This window comes from Coturnix japonica, chromosome 1, assembly GCF_001577835.2.
Source record: "Coturnix japonica isolate 7356 chromosome 1, Coturnix japonica 2.1, whole genome shotgun sequence".
Taxonomy (NCBI): Eukaryota; Metazoa; Chordata; class Aves; order Galliformes; family Phasianidae; genus Coturnix; species Coturnix japonica.
Genome location: NC_029516.1, coordinates 7155636 through 7172297, shown reverse-complemented (window position 1 = coordinate 7172297; position 16662 = coordinate 7155636). Strand labels below are relative to the sequence as shown.

The window sequence follows — 16662 nt, the reverse complement described above, 5'->3', positions numbered from 1 at the left end:
ACTAATAAAAAGTATTGCCTCCACATGAGTCAGTTAGCATCATTACAAACACCCTGTGACTGCCTGGTTTACTGCTCATAGTCAAAAAGTTCTCATCCAAATCAGCCTCTGTTTATTACATTTCTGCTGGTTGATAGACTTTGATGAAAAAGTTTTTTAATAGCTTGGAAAAAAGAAACTATAGTATGACTCAAAAACAGCTTATAAATAAGACACTAAAGTGTCTAGGGACAATCAAAAGTAACTTAATTAAAGTTCAGTGAGTAAAAATAATTTTAAAAAATAGTTTTTGGTTAAAAAAAGAAAAGTGAAACCTCTTCTTTCCATATGGTTTGACATATCTTCTATCTAGGCTTCTTAAAAATGTGTCAAGAAATACTATTGTGGGCATATTATACAACTTGGCTGTTATGTTTTTAACCTTAGGAGAAGACAAGAAGACTCTCTGGGTATGAAAAGTGAGCAAGAGTTTCATATCTTTCTGAGACGCATCACAAGAAATTTGAGAACTTATCACCCTCTCCTCACAATAAATAAATACACAAAAAAAATGAATAATTTAAAAAGTTTTTACTTGAGAAGCCCAACTGTCATTATCTAGAAAACACCAAAATGAGAAGTAACATCCATTTATAGTGAGTACCTTTGGAAAATAAACATCTTACTGGCTTCAGTCACAGAGATAGCCCATCAGTAACACTTCAGGATCCTCATTGTGCTGAGCCACAAACAACTGAGATTTACCTCTGTGCTATCTCAGAGAGCTCTGCTCAGTACTACATCTTGTGCAAAAAAGGATGTCTTCGGCAATTACTTTACCTTGTCTCAGGTTCTCACAAGAAAAGATGGTTAAACATACCAGAAGTTTGGTGAAATTCTTCCCAAACTTCTAAAATGTCTGCTGAAATCATGAACTTCAACAACAGTAAAATCCATTAGCAGATACTCTGAGGTATATTTGCACCTCAATACATTCTTGTCTTCCAGCATGCTAGAGAGAAAGCTTCTTTTGGCAGACCAGCATCTACATCTACCCTCTCTGAGGAGCCTGAGAAATCCTTATTAACTTAAATCTGTGTCTTCAAGGTAATTTTGCCAAAAGTTCACAGTATCTCAGTTGCGGTATCCACTATGTTTTCAGTGCAACATGGACACACCTGACATAATCTGGGACCTGGTCCCACAGGTCTCTGACCTATGTGGAGTCTAGCCACAGAACTAAGTACCAGGCTTTTCAAACATGCTTAGTCCCTGAAATATGTTGAGATCTGCAGTACCGCAATAGCAGCTCTTTGCAGAAGAACTAGCTAATTTAAAACTTGCTCAGATAAAACTGTGATGCAGTTACTTATGTAAAATTCATGAGTTATGAATAACCAGCTTTGGTAAGCTTCTCCTGTGACTGCAGTATATGCACACTTTGACATGACAGTATTCTGCTGCATTCTGATCCACACCACCTATACCGGTCTGGTACTACTTCTGATCTTCAGTCACAACGCAAAAGGATAGAGTCAAAAATCATCAAAACACCAGTCTTTCTAGTGAGACCAAAGAAGGACCACCAAGTTTTTTGTGTGTCTTTTTCCTATGTTACTTTCTATATGATACCTAATAATTAGAAAATAAATAATGTAATTTATGGACATAGATTCCCATGGACTCATCTAATTCCGGAACTTTATAATAATCCTACCTCCAACCGAGTGAGCTCATCTCAGAGCTACATGAAACAAGGTCCCTGCAGTGTTTTAGCTCTCCTTACAGAAAAGCATTACTAGCTTAATCTAGTCCCAGTTTTCAAAATATGGTGCAGAATGTAAACAGAACACTTACAGTATGTGGTCTGATATAGTGAGGAGCAGCATCTACTTTTAGACTCTTTGCATTCTCCTACTTATTATTTTCTGGCCCCAATAAGGCATATTTTCCTGAATTCAAGGTCTCCTTTACTGTGACAAATTAAGAAGTGCCAAATAAATTACACATTGAGAAGTGGGTGTGTGTCTGTACAGATGTGACAAGTGCATAAAAAATTTGAAGAAAGATTAGTGTACATCAGTTTTATGGTCTACCTTTTTATTTAAATGAAGCTCTAAAAAGTGATCCAGTGACCTCAAGCACTGACTTCTTTGGAGGAAATCTGGCAGTAACTTATTCTGCATGAACTGCAGCTAAAAATACAGAGGAATAACTCACTTATAAATGAAGTTATATTGTGGTAGTCATGGATCTGTTGCCATGCCACCAGCCTTAAAGCAGTCAAGCAATTTTGTTATATAACTAACAACAGTTAAAGGAATATTTTAATCTGTAGCTGGTGTGCTTGCAAAAAAGTTATTTTAACAGCTCAGACCATGAATTTTCTACTGGTTTACTGATTAAAATGTTAATTACCTCAGTCTTTGACGATACTTTATTTAATAGCTAACACTTCATATTATTATCCCCAAAGAATTCTAAAAACTGTTGTTAGAATCCTAGTTTAATTTATAGAAAATTCACCCACTATTCTAATCTTTATATAGTTTTCATGCTCTGATTTGTATCAACATTTCATACACTTATTTCTTTTTCTTTAATAACTGCCATATATGAGTTACTGAATTTAAAATCTGACGTATAATTAAGTCTTTTCTTTATAGGAGCTATATCGTAGAGCCATTCTGTATCTTTTAGAGTTTCTAATGCCTCTGACTTCTCACATAAGTTTTCTCTCCTGCATAGTTTGTTCATAATCGCCACTAGCAAATGCAAAGACTGAGAAAAATCTTTGATCAAACCCAGCTATTATCATTTTACTTTGAACAATAAACTGAAAACTTGTTAATGTGTGGGTCAGGGTGGTTCACAGACTATTAATGACTTGAGAGTTTTGTGAGCAGCAAGCACCAGAGACTGTGGATGTAGCATGCTCAGCCATGAGCTTAGTAGTATTTAACAGCTCCAAAACTTAAGAAACTCAGATTTATGTATTCTGTATAGTCAGATTTTCCACTGAAACCTTTTTCTGTTTGTTTGTTTTGTTTTTAATTTTTTTCATATGCATCTTGATCCCAGGCCCCTTTTTGAACAATGTTATCCATTTCAAATTCTGCATGACACAGTCTTCCTTTTCTGAAAATTTTGACTGAAGAAAGAATTACCAAGAGGATATATTATCTCAGCAAGAGTCAGTGTTTCTAAGCCATTACACTTGCTGTAGTACCTCACAGTTTTCTGCATATTATCATCCATCACAGGTTTTATGGTAATGAATAAATGATTATCAAATATTATGACACTTCATTTCTCTAAGAAGTGCCTAAAATATAAATATAATGATTGCAAAAATGGCATCTCTTGAGAACAGCCTCTAATAGATACAGCTGACAATATTCTGTGACATGTCAATTGAATTTTACACCATGCAAAACAATTATCCAAGGAAAATGTATTGAAAATGCAATTACACGGCAGAGAAAAACTAAAATATTGTAAGCAGTGTTCAGTGGTGTTATAAGATATGTATGTGGCTTGCTAGCTGTCTCAGACATGGGCTTTTTCCACTGTCAGGTATACAAATTTCTGGATTCTTCACGCTGTTACTTAAATAACTAAATTAGAATTTAACTTAGTAATGCAACTGCTTCCCAGATGAATGATTTAGAATGCTAAACTAAGTTGAAAAGCATCCTTGTTTTCTCTTATTAACTTCCATAGAGGTGCATTTTATACAGTGTTATCCCTTATGAAAGCATTCTTCATTTGTCTCTTTAGATTATAATCTAATGAGCTGTGGGATACTCTATATGACTCTTAATATACAGAATCAAAAGTTTTGGAAATTTGACCTGTAAAGAAAGTACCTATCTGGTTCCTTAGACTGTGATTTCAGCTAGTGCCACTAAAGAGATGAGAACAATTTGTCCATATCTTCACATTTTGCAAGAAGTAGAATACAGTAAGAAGAAGGTAATTTAAACAGAGAAAGATGGCTGTAAATGTGATGCACAGTAACCATTATTACTAAATGTAAGTTTTGAATATGAAACATGACCTAAATATGCCTCTGGAATGTACTTTTAAGAGTTTATTCAAAACTATTTTACCATTTTTATGTTAATACTATACTTGAAGTTTAAGGCTCTTATTAATCACTAAAAATTGTAACTTGAAAGCAATTTGCATAAGAAACCCCATTTGAATAGGGACACTTTCATTATTTTCTTTATTCTTATCCACTTTGAAAAGATTTATTTAATCTGGAATGTTGTACTGAACAGCTGTTACTTTGAACTTTCCTTTAGATGCAATTAGAGGATTGAAGAACAGAGATGATTCTTGAAGTTCTACTAGAAACAATTTACATTGACTTAACCACCCAGTTTCAGGTAAGGAAGGTAAACTATAAAGACATAACTGTATGCATATGTAGTTCTGGAGTGGCAGTAGAGAACAGCACAGAAAAGGAGAACGACTGCATAATTTAAATTATGCTAATACAACTCTTTCTGGGACTGATTATACTCATTCTCCTTCTGCTTTGTACAATACTGAACTTGCTTTTTTATGGTCAGATTCAGACTTATTCTCCTGAAACAACTTTAAAAATGGGTGAAGTTTTTCACCTCACTTTTCTTGAGGGAGATAAAATAGCAGCAGCAAGTATTCAGTATTACTGAAATGTACAGAGAGTATGTTATAAAGAAATTAGAATTTTCCAAAGTATAATATCACAGTATCACACAGTATCACACAGTATCACAGTCTCATGCAGGTTGGAAGGGACCTTAGAGATCATCGAGTCCAGCCCCCGGGATTCGAGCCTCCTGTGTAGCACAACGGCACTTCTACCACTTGTTCCACAGGGGGATTAGAACCCGGGCTCTGGTGTTGCAAAGTGGCATTCCTACCACTGTGCCACCGGGGCACATATTCCATTTTGCAATTCATAAACTTTCATTTAAAAAGCATGCATGGTAAATATTTTAATTTGATTTTAAAAACAAAAACAAAAAAAAAAAAAACAACAAAAAAAAATCAACTTGTTATCCTGCTTCCCTAATACTGTTATCATTCTTACCCCTAAGTACTCTTGTATTTCACTGCTTATTTATACACATTCCTTTGCATTTAGCAGGTATGGTGAAAAGCTGTGATTGCCCCACCTAAAACTGACTGGATGTGCAAAGCTCTCGATCAACACTCTGAGAAAGAATAGTACCAAAGCAGCTCCTGGACACCTTATTCCATATCACTTTCCAGAAAAATAACCACACCAACACCAGTGTTTCTGGCACAATAATTTCCAGATTTTTCTTTATAAACTTGGGTAACCTATTTTATATCTTGCACATCAGTCTTTGCTAGTGGGGCATGAGTATGTTTCACGTGAGCATAGTTGCTCTGCAGGTCCCATTAGACCAGAACTCTTGCAGCAACCTGAAGCTTTATCATCATTTCCCTTGGTGACTGTTGTTTCCATCAAAACCTTCCACGAAAAGAGAAGGAACTTCATAGAAAAGCAGCTAAATTAAAGGAGGAATACACTTTTGCAATTTAGCAATAAAAGTATAAAAGTATAACTACATTGAGCAATGCTCAAATTTGTTCATAATGCTGAGCATGCTACTGGAAACGATTGAGAAAGGTCTGTTAATTTCTTTGGTTTCGCTTTCTGTGTATTTCCAGTGTTTTGTCTGCCATCTGCCAAATGTTCTTACAAGACTGTGGAATCACTGAATGATGGAGGTTGATAGAGATCTCTGGATCCACCTGGCCCAACCCATGCGCAAGCAGGGACATCAAAGCTAGGTGCCCAGAGCCATGTCCAGGTGGCTTCTGGAGATCTCCAAGCAGGGACTCCACCATCTCTCTGGGCATCTGCATAGCACAGAAGCACATCTTGATATTCAGATGGAACCTCTTATGCCCTATGCCTCTCATTTTGACACCGGGCTGAAAAAAGACTGGCTCTGTCCTCATTGTAGCATCTCTTCAGGTATTTATAGATGATGAGATCCCTCCAAGACTCCATTCCTTTATTCTGATCCTTGTCTGCAGAGCTGCCTTCCAGATGTGTGGTCTCCAACATCTCCTAGTGCCTGGGTTGTTCCTCCCCAGGTACAGAATTTCACACTTCTCCTTGTTGAACTTCATGAGCTTCTTGTCAGCCTATCTCTCTAGACTGTCAAGGTCTGTAAGGACCTTATTCAGATGTAGTGGCACTGTAATAGTGCACAAAATTTCATTTGTCTGTATTTCAAAAACATTAGCCTATTTTTTTTTTCAAATGCCTGACATTTCTTGAAAATGAAAAGTACGTGTTAGTGACTGTTTCTTTTATTCATTGGAGGAGTATCTGATTCCCAAGTCTAATTACCTAGAATGATATTTGACTACATTTCTGTTTAAAACTGATTTCTTTTCAGTTATCTTAATAAAAGATTTCCAACATAATTCACTGAAAATGGTACCCGACAGTCTGTGGTATTCGATGTCACATAATTTTATCTCCTAGTTTTGTAGTCTCTTGTCACAAGGGATGAACACTTTCTAAACCCGTGATTTAACATGAGGTCCTCAGGCTTGTAGTTCTCTTGACTCAGACTCTGTTCCAGTACATAGCCCACAGTTTCACTACTTGTACCATAAGGACAAATGCAGCTAGATTTTACTGGTCTCGTGCTTCTTTAAATATGATGGGACAGATGTAATTCCACTGTGCCAGTGCAGCCACTGTTTATGTCCAAATGGACTGCTTTTGCAAATCTCCATCTCTGTAAGTGATATATCACTGGAATGGGCTACATGGCAGGGTACTCAAATTTAGAAAGCCTAACAGAGTGGGAAAGGCAATCTATTTCAGTAATGTGAAAGTTAAAATAACAGATCTCATGATATTCTGCAGATATCCACATAAGATGAAACCTTATTTTGGTGGATCTCCCTAATCTAACAGATGAGGCTGGATAGTGACCAGAAGTAAATTATGCATTTTAAAACAGCAGTAATGAATCATTGGCATAACCTGCCTTGGGAAAGAAGAAATCTTAGATACCTGAAAATGTGAAGGTCTGAATGAACATTGTGAAATTTAACGATAAATAAATAAATACATTATATATATATATATAAATAACGTAAATTCTGCATTTAAAGTAATATATTTTTTTAAAAAGTCTGAAGCATGAGCTAATTTATCCTGCTATTAGAAACAGATCTACTTTTCTTTTAGAGTCAATGGACTCATTAAAATTATGCTTAACAACAGTTTGTTTTCTTTCATTTTCTATTACTTTTTATCTTTGTCCTTATTCTTAAGTAAAAAATGATCATCCATATTCCAGTTAATTTGCTACTCTCCCATCACATTAAACTTTTCAACCAAAGCTGTTTATCTTTCCAAAAGAGATGCCTTGTTACCATTACATAACTTAAGGTTGATATGGTAAGGTAAAGTCTACAGGCATCTTTTGAAGGAATTTGAATTGACTGTGTCAGTTGATCAAATCTAATCTGACAGATTTTACTGCCTCTTCACTCAAGCAAAGCATTACAAGGCACCAACAGATTATTCTTCATTTAACAGTTTAAGTGTTTGATATGATTCTCATCCTCTCAGTTCTCTCTCTGTAAACTTGTTATAGCCTTATTAATACATACCTATTCACACTTTATTTATAAAACTGAATGTATCCAATACATCATGAAGTCAAAAATGAAACATCTGAGATGAATGCTCTCAGAGATATTGTCTGATTTTTTGGTAATCCTGTGTGAAGCCAGTAGCTGGACTCAGTGATCCTTATAGGTCTTTTGCAGCTAAAGATATTCTATAATTATTACCTTTCTCAATGACAGTACCCAACATACTTTAATATCAAACATTAAACAGAAGTCTTGGACAATCATCTACTTTACTTATCTTGAGAAATTACTGATGTTTTTGTCTTCAAACAGATGTAGCTTTATGTGTTCTAAAGAAGCAATTTTTATGGTTATTTTTGTACTATTCCTTTTAATCTGCAGATTCAAATCTGCCTCTGAAGCAGTGAAAATTCTTTATTTCAAAACTAAGAGAATGCAGTAATTAACTTTTGTTATCTAAGGCTTGTTTTGTGACAGAATGACAAGGCTGCTTTCGTGATCTCACTGAAAATTCATTTATCATAGCTTTGCAGCAAAAGATGGAAAATTGTAAATGACAAGAAGATGCAAGAGTAATTTCCTGTACTTGAGATGTGACGTAGAAAAAATTGTTTGCTTACAAATTAAAAAAAAAAAAAAAAAAAGTTATCAATAATGAGTATATAGAATGATTGTAAGTCTAAAATATTTAAATGAAGTTGAATGCTTTCAAGATTGCTGGTAACTGTTCCTACTAACTGTTATTTAATGTGCAAGTGGTGTGATGTTTATCACACTCTGTAGCATTGCTGAGAAGAAAAAAACCATCATTTCAAACCCTGTTTTCCTCCACACTTCAGTCTCCATAATAGAACAAATACACAGGAGTTTTGTAGGTTATTTTGTTGATGTAGATATTACTGCCACTCAAAATTTCAATAGTGGAACCAATTCAGGTCAGATCACCAGTGGAGGTCACTCAAAAAGCATTCAGGTATTAAGCATATCATCAATTTTGCCTCTTTATCTAACCTATATACTTCTATATATACAACTGCTAAGGCACAAAGTACCGGCTCTTAACCATAGAAAAGTGAAATATTAGTATTGTAAACAAAATCTCTTATCTATTTAATATCTAAATAAATATCTATCTATTATAGTGCATGTTATGAATTCCCCATAACATAGGCCTAGTGATACTATGCTTTCAGTCCATGAAATTTTATACTTATATGTAAATAATATTAAAAAGTTATGTATGTGTATGATTTGCACATTATATAAATAGTAAAAGTACATATATTTTTATGTGTGCATGTGTATTTATAGATTACTATAAACTACATGCATCCATAATGTATCATAAAGATATACACAGTATACTACTCAATTCCAAGGATGCAGTAAATTGTCACTCAAAGAGAAGGGCATTACTCATGGGAATAAATATCTCATAAAGCAGAGTCTTTGCTTGGAAAACACTGAAGTTTTCTTGAAGTCATCTTGATTTCATGCTCCAGATTTGCTGTTAGGTCTGTACCCAGGAGAACCTTCCTCCTGCAGGATGTCCGGCTGGCTTCTGTGACAGAGAGAGATTCTCCATAGCAGGCTCAGCATGGGGTAAGTGTTCAGAAGAGTTGTTTGACAGTTTGGAACTTGGTACATGTTGTTTTCTTCTTCCTCATCATCTGCTTGTTTTCAGACCTGAGCTGATTCTTTATCTTTTAACGGTCCCTTGTTCTGTTGTTGTTTCTCTTACATTCTAGACAGATCATCTCATTGGAATTCTTTTATTTATTCTGAAAGACCTTGTAAGAAACTCAAAATCCTCTTTATCATATCTGAGCTCTTCAGTCCAAGCTGTCCCATGGCATCAGTGTTAGCTTCTCAGCAATAGACATCATTACCTTATTTTGTTTTAACTTCTTAAGGTCTGCAAATGAGGAAGAAAAAGTTCATAGGGCACGTATGTTTTTGCCATAGTGTAGACAAAATTTGTGTCAGTATATTTTCTTATGGAAACAAAACTAACAACAACAACAAAAATCAAATTTCAAATTAATTTAATATCCAGAAAGAAGTATGAATGATCTGTCAGCATGACTCGTAGTACTTTGCCCCAAGATAATGATAAAGATAACAAGAGGCTGGAGAGGTCTGCTCAGTGCAAAGGCCATATTGCAAATTCACTGACTATGAGAGATGTATAAATAGCATCAAGAAATTTTCTGCTTTTCAAAAAAAAAATAAAATTATAGATGGTCTGAGCCTGAAGGAGAGAATAAGAGTGTGAGAATGTGGGGAAAGAAAAGCAGTATAAACATCTACATCAGTTCCTCAACCATGGCCACATATTACACGATGATGTTACGAAGTGCTCAATTCCTTGTGCTGTATTCTCTTGGCCCCCATCTACACAGTTTGTCTACAAACATGCAAACTGAATGCAGGTGATTGATACTATGGCAGAAGCTATTATCATTAATGTGTTTTTATTCATGTTATAATATGAATACAATTATCTATCATTTAGAAAATATTTGAACTTATTTTGTCATTCTCTGAAAGTTTAAAGAGTTGTTTAATAAAACACTGCTTCTAGGTGATTTCTGTACTGTATCTCTGTATCTCTCACCTCATTTGGCCATGACCAAGCACATATGAATGAACATACAGAATATTCTTCCCTTATTCTCCATATGAAGGAAGAGAATGAATGAATTGGATCTTGTTTCTGCTTTTTTTTTTTTTTTTTTTTTTTTTTGAAGTTTTGAGGAGGTACAATGTTTGGATCGATATCAATCAGTCTCCCAGGAACACATGAAAAATAAGCACAAGCTGAATGCCTATCTTCATTACTAACCCCTAGTAATGCCTTATTTTCAAGCCTAGATCAAACAAAATACCATCTTTATCCTGGGAGAAAAACTGCAGCATGAAAATTGGTAGCATGAGTCTTTCTCCTTCTGGACAGTCAGGCTACTTTAAGCACATCAGCAATTCTGCTGACAAACAATCCCATGCTTAGGCTTAAAAAGCAGACCTAGGACAGATTTTTACTGAGCTACAGGAACTGGGAAACTCTGTCTTTATCCAGGCAGGACAAGCACCTCACAAATAAGCTATAAAGGAACATTCTATGAGCAGGTGACTCCTTTCTCCATCATCAGCATTTGCAATATCGGAAGCAAAGGTGAGGGACCAGGTGGAGAAGTGAAGCCTAGTGTTGTCAGGTGGCTGACAAACAGAAAAGGAAAAAATACATGGGAGTTTATATACCAGTAATTGATATCAGTACGGCCCTTGTGTCTGCAAGAAATCTTGTCTGCTCCTCTTTCCTTTCTCCTTACCTCTCTTCAAACATCTTTCTGTTATTGTGCAGAGTAGCAGGAACAGACAAACCTCTAGCTCACCGTAACACGGCAGAACAGAGGGATGAGGATTCATACAGAACCTGGCTCTCATGAGGATTGTCTGCCTCTCTGTAAAGAAGTGGAGTTGGGTTGCTGCTCTTTCACCTCACTCTTGAGAGAGCTTGTTCTTACCCACCCCCAAGGTATCTTGTAGAAACCTGCTTTCTCTCCTAATCTTAATTACAGCCACATCTGTCTTCAGAATCTTTTAGCTGCATGCTGACATTTCCAAGGTAAAGTTCTCACTTTTTTTTTTTTTTTTTTTTGTTTTTAAATAACCAATCTATGTTATTCATAGGGTGGAGGGAATCTCCTTCTTGAAACTCTGAGTACAAGGGAACAGTCAATAGTTTAATGGCAATGTAAATGTGTGCAGGATTCACATTTCTTTGAGGGAGGAAACTAATGAGCTCAGCTGCTCAGACAGGGGAACAGCTGCTTCAGCTGTCTTGTGTATTTCACACATAGTACATAAAAGTATTTTGTCATTGCAGCTGTCACCAGTCAATCCATCACCAGTCAATCACCATGTCACTTTGATGAAAATCATGCTATCTTATTGCATCATGAACTGTACATTTGAAATCTCACGTGATGCTTGAGACTAACATACACCTAACACATTTCAATTCTTGAGGGGGAAAAAAAAAATAAATAAATAAAAATGTACCAAAGAGATACAAAGAGATATGTCCTCTTTGAAAAAGTTCTCTCCTTCTTCTTGGAATGAGTTTTCCTCCTCCTTCACCTTATCTATATGCCTTAGCAGTGGCCCTAAAACATTATTTTTCTTCATCTTATACTTTGCATGGCCACTCAGTATGCAGTCAATGGTTATACAGAAACAGCCAAGGTCATGCAGTAAGTTTGGCTAGGACATCTCAGCATGGTTCAGAATATGCCTTCAAGAAGAAACCACTCATTCAGTCTTTCTTCCTTCAATCTCCTATTACTTGTCTCAGGTCATACTCCCAAACTCACCTCTCAGTCAGGTGAGGAGGAGGAGAAAGCTTTTCACTGGAATGCTTATGATTGGATCCAGGGAAAACAAAAGGGCAGTCCCAGGTACGCATAGTTTTCAGATCAGTTTCAGGAAGTTGTCTCTCTGCTCTTTTGAAAAGGATATTATCTGTCTGTATGACAAAATTGTTACAGTTGGTTAAAATAGGAAGTAATTCTTCATTTCACATTTCTTCAACTCACAGTGGAGTTTTCATTTTATCAAAGCAGAAAGGATACGAACAGTTTTGTTATATTTTACAATAATATTTAGTATCAAAAAATCTACACAGTAAAAGGAAGGAGAAGCTTGAGCCCTGCAGTCCAGGGCACTGAGTGCTACAGAGCAGCATTGCCTGAATACTGAACAGACACTATAAAGACTTTTCAAACTCTGTGCGGTAGATGGCATTTTAGTTGGATATACACTGCTTTTTTAGAGAAACTTGGAGAAGTATCCCTATCTTTGTTCTCACAGATGAACTCTGCTAATTAAAATGGATCATGTCACTATCTTGACAAACTGAAAAGAAGAGCAACCCAAGGGGTCCATTTCCTTTGCTTTAATTCTTTTGAATAAGTGCTAAATAAAATGTGCTTCGTATAGCTCTTGAAAGCATAGGCTCAAATCTTGTACAGAAGGAGTAGAAAATATAGCTCATAAACCTCATCATACGGAGTTATAAATGAAGTGTTCAGTTAATCACAGGAATCCCAACAAGACATCCGTGTTTCAAACTGTTTTGTTTTTGTTTTTTTTTTTCACTGACCTGCTGAAAGAAACAAGTTGAAGAGGTATTAACAATTTGTATTTAAATGAAAGTTTTCTAACTGTATTTTTCCATGTCTCTTATAAATCAAACCATCATCAGTGTCCTGTCTAGGGTAGAAATGATAGGACAAACCATCATCAGTGTCCTGTTTAGGGTAGAACTGATAGGAGAAACACAGTTGAAACTGATCAGAGACGTATAGCGCACTCTAATGTGCCTCATCTAAATGAAGTGTTCACAGATTAAATGACACAGGCGTTATGATGAAGGATTGTCTGAACTTCTATCAGTAGATAGTGCTCTTTCACTTGATTTATGTGTTACCATGTGAAAAGCTGTGCTCATAATCCATCTGATCTTAAGGGGCTTCTTTGAATGTTATGATCAATCAAAAGGACTTAGGATAAGGCAACTTTGATAAGGCTCCCACAGCATGTTAAGCTATTGTTTGATTCTGCTTTTAATGGTTGGAAATTCTTATGGTGATTTAGGCTGCTGAAGAAAAAAAACAAAAACATCTACGAGATCATTCTGTGCAGAGAGCCTATGCTGCCTAGAATTTTTTTACTGCATTGTTAATAGACTGACTGAAATGTAATACAAATTGTGCTGTTGGGATTGTAAAACAAACTCCATCTAATTCAGCTTTTCAAGCTGGAAAGAAAAATGTTAGAAAAAATTGATTTTCTTTTCTGTACCATGTCAATTAGCTTCAGACAATTAGCAAATCATGTTAGATCTACCTTGTACCATCCAGAAGTATTTTCTTGTTATATTTTACAAAGATCATCTTGAAAAGAGTTATTGAGTTGATAGCAGAAATGCCAGTTGCAGGTCCCAGACTTGATAAACAATGTCTGCCAGTGAAGAGGAAATTGCTATTTAACCTTTTACCAGGGTTCATTTATTCAGGGTAGATTGTCCACCAATCTTGTTATTTTCAGGACAGTGACAAACTAAAAGGATTACGTGTATAGTGGACTTTCCAATTACTGAGGAAGAAGAAAGAGACTGAAGTCATATGGCATTACACAACGAGCAAGAAGGCGAAAGGTACATGGACTGCTACAACTGTTGTTTCTTCCTAAGCTATAAAGATCTCTCAGTTTCCTGGGGGAAAAAAACAAAAGGTGGAGAAATACTTTACCTTATTCTGTTTTCATGTAAGGTGTTGGAAAAATCTGCATGCTTGCCATTCAATTCAAGCAAGTGTCTTGAAGGGAATATAGCATTTTGTTGAAAGCTCTGGAACTGAAGAGAGTCACTTTGCTTACGTTAGAACATTTTGCAGAGACAATATAATATATTTTGCATTGAAAAAAAAAAAAAGTAGGATGTCCCATTTATAGGAGCATAGAATGGAATAAAATCATAAAATCGCCACTCAACAAAACCATTCTAATTACACCGTGGTTTACTGGGTAGATAGAATTTTGTGATGAATTTTGTAAGCAGTCACATCCAAGATTGTTTCTTAAATAATTATGATTGCAAAGGTGACATCTTCATTAGACCCATGACCTCTGGCTTTCCAGCTATCTTACAAAGAGCAGGAGTCATGCACTTTTATGCTTTTGTTTGTGTGTAGGGAATAATAACAATATGTCAGACATTTGGAATTTATACCCAACTGCTCTTTCAATAAATTCTTTATTTCTTAGACGTAAATGTGAATGAACATTGGATATAAAAGTTGACCTTCATTCTGGTGTTATTTATAGAGCTGAGGTGTCACCATATCAGGTGTTGAGGGAATGAATTCACTCTGTCATGCTTGAACTTAAAAACATTCAAGTAAATGTAGCAGATTTTTCATCTGAATGATCCTTGGGATTTGGATTTGTTTTAGTTTTGGCTTACTTTTCCACTGAATTCTGACCTTGGTGTCTCTATTAACATCAGTGATAAATACCTCCTGAGTTCAAATTGCTGTTGCACATAAACTTCTCTGAACAAATTTTGGACAGAGAACAGTTCAACAGTACAATTCTCAACAACATTCTTTTCCAGTCAAACATTTACAGCTGTAAAATTCCTAAGTATAATACATAATACAATACATAATGCAAGCTATCAGCCCCCTTTGAACAATGCAAGGGTAGTATAGTACTAGTCATCACCTAAGGCTATACCATTCCTGAAAATTTAAACAGAGTAAGAGCCCCCCTCCAGTTTAGGCAAAGTGGTAAAAGACAACTTTGACCTAAAACTTCCTCTTAAGTCTCTTCTAGAGATCATACCACACTGCCATGGTCCTATGATGCAATTAATATTTGTTTCATCATTATTATTTTTTTTTCCATTAAAAAGCCTGTAATAGTGAGTAGGCAATGTTGCAGCAACAGAAACCAGAAAATGGATAAATATTTTGGACTTGCGGCATCAAAGGTTGAAAAACTTGATGTGCTGTAAATCTTATTAAGGTGTTTAGAACAGCATTAATTGAAGGGGAAAAAAAAAAACTTGATGAAATTTTGTACCTGTCAGAAAGGGCTCTGGCACATGAAGTACCCTGCAATGTACCCAAGAATTGCCAGGAGAGTGATAATTGGCACAGGAACATATTAAAAATTAAATATTGTTTGAAGTGATATCTACATTCAACCCAGAAGGTATTTCTTGTGATACTCCAGCCATCTGCCATCATTCTCCCTATCACAGTCATTATTTATTTTTTTCATAAAGGTGGCAATCAGTGAATGCCAAATCATAGAACAGTTTTGTTTGTTTATATCTCTTTCCTGCCCTTTTCCAATGATGTATATGATTGTGTTCCTTTCAGTTGTGCATTGGAAACAAAATTAAGAGACTCTTACTCATCTTGATTTGTGCTAGTCCATTAAATATTTCTGTACTTTAAGAATGAGAATCACATGTTGGATGCTAACTTTATTATTTAGACATAATTTTCTGTCATCATGTGCTGAAGAATGTGTCTTCTCAACAGAAAAATCTGAACAAGTAGCTCAGCGATATTAGCACTGCAGTAGATGGATTTTCTTATGCTTTCATTACAAAATTGATCCTTTTCCTCTCAATTTCTTATTTAATTATGCATGCTTCTCCAGTAAAAATAACTGCAGATTTTCAAGAAATGTTTAATAAATGAGCCTTTCTCCATCGTGACATTCTAGTTTAATGGCTGTTTTAAGATGATTTTCAGTCTGCTTACTTCCTGCCTCTTCCTTTTCTTACCAGTCTGCATCAGATAAAAAGAGGCATTCCAAAATCTGCTTCTCTCTGTACAGCAAAGGTAGGTCCTAGAGACTGCAAAGGATATGGTCATGATTCATTATCAACTTTGAACATTTTAACAAGTCCTTTCAAAGTGTTGGAATTAATGTGCCTTACTCACAGTGTAAGGATAGCAAAAGATAACTACAACAGACTGATGGTAAGCAAAAAAATACTCCTTCCATGTCCATCAGCCACATTGAAGATGATATATTACTGTTAAATAAACAAAAAATAATTGTGGAGGGTTTTTTTGTTTTGTTTTGCTTTGCTTTGCTTTGCTTTGCTTTGATCTGCTTTGTTTTGTTTTCAAGAGACTATGAGAACTCCGGATCTGTGTTAATTCCAAGTTGGATTAGCCCTACACTGTATTTCATAATTCTATCAAACCTGTACCTTAGTACACTCTTGCTAAACTACTCAGACCTAACATAAATTTCCCTGTGCTGCAGGTGTTTGATAATCTGAAAAGGAAATTCTGCCTTATTGAAAAGATTGCTACAACAAAAAATGTTACAGCACAAAGCCTGTTCTTAAAGAAATGCTGCCTCCAAAATCTATGGTGTTCAAGAAAGATGTAAATGTGTGCCTGCAGCATTATCTCTCATTAAACATGGAACAAAGGCACT

General features: G+C 35.6%; 1 long non-coding RNA gene across 1 annotated transcript; it reads right to left on the bottom strand.

The window, feature by feature from the left end:
• Positions 1–252: 252 nt before the first annotated feature.
• Positions 253–14046, bottom strand: LOC107313710. The gene is made up of 3 exons (XR_001555156.2): positions 13947–14046; positions 12009–12160; positions 253–9547 (listed from the first exon to the last, which is right to left on the bottom strand). It is a non-coding gene; the product is annotated as an uncharacterized LOC107313710 (long non-coding RNA).
• Between the last annotated feature and the right edge of the window lie 2616 nt (positions 14047–16662).